Raw genomic sequence first — 3,570 nt, forward strand, 5'->3', positions numbered from 1 at the left:
CATTTGGCACCATAGACTTTCTTTTGTTGATAGATGATGATGAGGAAGCCAAGGAATGGATGCCAGATGTTGCACAAAAACAGCCTTTACGGATTAGTCAGGGGAGTATCTCGTAACCTTTACTTTTGTTTTTCTATTCCTTGGATGTACATGATGTGACATTGGGGACAATGTCATTTAATTTTGGGGTAGGAAATAGACATAAGCTTGGTTTAGGGTATACCGGCTGGAAACCAGAACCCGCCTTAAAACTGCCTAGCAGTACTTGGCAACCTCTGGATAACAACGCCACGTACACCTTAAACGGAAAAAAAAAAAAAAAAAAAAAACGTTAGTTATTTTATTTAGTTTGATTGTTTTTGGCCGATGATAATTGCATAAGTCTATGATGAAACTTGAATTGTTGGGATATTATCTTGGAAAATGTTAAGCATTGCTTCAAGTTTAGGTTATTGACTGAATTTTGATTGAGGTTTGTTGAGTGGTTCAACCACCATTTTCATTTTTTCGGCATGCTTAGAAACATTTATGTGGTTAGTGAAGTTTGATAATGTTGGTGGACTCTAGAACCTAGTAGAGAAGTGCTTGAGGCAAAATTCTAAGATTAGACATTGTTGAGGAATGATTTAGGCATTTTTCGGAACGTTTGAGCCTTTCCAGCCGACCCATGAATGAATCTTTCCCTAGTCACCCATTTGAGCCTTATGAGTATCATTGCCTTATTTTCCTTGCAAACCAAAAATTGTCCAATCCCTATACCCTAAACACTTTATCATACCCTTTAGGAGAATTATGGACCAAATGTATGGCACAAAAGAGCTTTGAGAGGTGTGTGAATAAGTGATGGACCAAAATCTTAAGTTTGGGGTTGCAAAAGGGCACGAAGAAGGGCATAGACCTCAATGGTTTTGCAATAATGTTATTGTAAATATTTATATTTGAAAAAAAAAAAAAAAAAAAAAGAAAGAGAAGAAGAAGAAGAAGAAGAGAAAAAAAAAAAATTGCTTTAGTTCAATTCAAAATCAACATAAGAAATGCAAAGTTTGAGGGTTGTAAAATGGTTGACACTTTGATTGGTGGTTGAGAAAGAAAGTGGAGATTGATGTGCTCTTAGTGTTTGCATGAGGAAAACTGATTTCTCTTACTTATTTTATCCTATCCTTTTCCTTGGAGCCCACCACCAGCCACGTTACAAGCTTCAAAGACCTTTTGATCCTTAGCGATGTCTAGTCCACATTAGTGGAGAGTGGTTCGATACTTAGCTTATGGAGTCTGCACACATTTGATAAACTTTACATTTCTGCATAAAATATCCGGAATTCGGAATGTGGACTGAAGTGGGGATCACCTACTCGAGTCAATAGAGAAAGATATCGATACAACTTATAACTTTTGGAGTGTTGAACATTTTCTACTAATATTTTTCAACCCTTAGAGACTTGTATAAATTCTAGGCAATTCTTGTGTTGAGTTGAGCATTTTTGTTTGTTCAATTTTAGTTTTGTTGTTTTGTTGTTTTGTGTTTTTGTTTTTTGTGCTTTTCTTCCTTTGAGTTTTTATTCCTTTTTGCTCGAGGAAGAGCAAATCTTAAGTTTGGGGGTAGTTGATAAGCGTATTTTACACTATGATTTTGCATTGATTTTGATAGGATTTAGGATACTTTTCATACAATTTGGGCCATAATTGCTACCTAATTCTATTAATTTTGTCTTTGAGGCCTAAACGATGATTTTTAGCATTAATGACAGTTTGAGTGTAAATTGTGTACTTGACTTGAAAACTCGGAATAACCTGAATTTAGAAGCTTTGGAAAGCTAAGAAGAAGAGCTACACCGTTCATGTTTTGGGTTTTTCCTAATTCTGACTGGACAAAGGTGAAAACTTGGCTTGAAGTCGTGAAAAGGCGGGGAACTGAAGAAAAACGTCTTTGACATGCTTCAGTATTTCTGCCAACTTGAGCTGTATGAGATGTGCTGTTCTTCTGACCAGAATAAATATAATAGGGCTACAATCTATGTTTTCCTTTTTCAGATTCAAATATATCATGCTCAAATTGGCCTGTAAGTCTTCGCCGCGGCGAGAAAAAGCTCGCGCGCGAAATCCGCGTGCAGCAAAAAAAACGACGCGTTTGGGGTGTGGCTTCAGGCAGCCGAAGGAGAGAGGAAAATTGGAGCGAAAGGAAGAGAAAAGGGGCTTGTGTGTGATGTATGGGCTCTGGGAAGGAGTATTGAGAGATTGGGCTTCAAGAGAAGATCTCTTTCTGCTTGTCTGTCAATGATGAATCTTGATTCAGTTTGTTTTTGTTGTTTATTTCTATTTTTGAGTATGAACTGAGTTGTTTAGCTAGGGTTTGATGTAATCTTAATACATGATTCAAATTTATATGATTGAATTACTTGAGTTTTTATTCCATGTTGAGTGTTTATCTCTTTGCTTAAGGTCTTTGGATGCTTGATCACCATTCAATGTGTGTTGTTCACAATGAGACTGAGAAGATGATTGTGCCCTCTAAAAAATACCATAGATTAGCAAACTAGAGATAGGTTTGCGACTATGAAACTAGATAGAATTCCACAAAGCTTAAATCCTTTGAACATTAATCTTCATTGTTGGGTGCGGAAGCTTAATAGGGATAAGTAGGGAAATGTAGCATGAGAATGTATGTTTTACAACTTAGGGAATTCGATTTTCAATCAGGAATTGACTTGGGTAATAGATTCTAGATTTGGGTTAGCGTATTTAGGTGTTCAACACCCTAGCATTTGCTTTATAATTGTTTAATTAGTTGTTGTTGGGTTTTGCATTTGTATTTAGTTTGTTATCTTCCATCAATCCAATTTTTTGTTGCTTCAATAGGACTTAAATTGAAATCGGTAATTTCACTATCCTCGTGGGAACGATACTCACTCATCACTTTATTACTTTTTGCGACTAGTATACTTGCTATTTTTGCATGTTGTAGTAAACAAGCATCACAGGCTAAATTGGAGGAAGAAAAGCATTTTTTTTAAATTGCCTATTGGAAAAAGAACTATTACATCACAATTTGGATGTCACGCATTGAAAAAATATAGTGACAATATAATAGGTACATTGTTAGATAGTGAGGGGAAAACCAAAGAAAACTTGAATGCTCGTCGTGATTTGAAGGAAATGGGTATAAGGAAGAATTTGCATCCAACTCTCAAGGATGGGAAGTGGTTTTATTCAGCAGCATGTTACACTTTATCTTCAGAGGAAAAGACTAAAATAGCAAGTTTTTAAAGTGTAAAGGTTCCTGATGGATATTCATCTAACATCTCACGATGTGTAGGTTAAGGAGTGCAAGATAAATGGTCTCAAGAGCCATGATTCCCATATTCTTTTAGAACAGCTTCTTCCTATGGCAATGCGTGGAACTGTACCTAATATGTTTATGATGCTATAACTAAGTTGAGCATTTTTTTAGAGAGTTATGCTCAAAAGTGTTGAAAAAAGAAGCATTGAGAGCGCCTTGAATCTCAAATTGTATAACCTTGTGCAAATTAGAAAGAATCTTTCCACCAGCATTTTTTGATGTTATGGTGCACT

This window comes from Pistacia vera, unplaced genomic scaffold (genome assembly GCF_008641045.1).
Source record: "Pistacia vera cultivar Batoury unplaced genomic scaffold, PisVer_v2 Contig351, whole genome shotgun sequence".
Taxonomy (NCBI): Eukaryota; Viridiplantae; Streptophyta; class Magnoliopsida; order Sapindales; family Anacardiaceae; genus Pistacia; species Pistacia vera.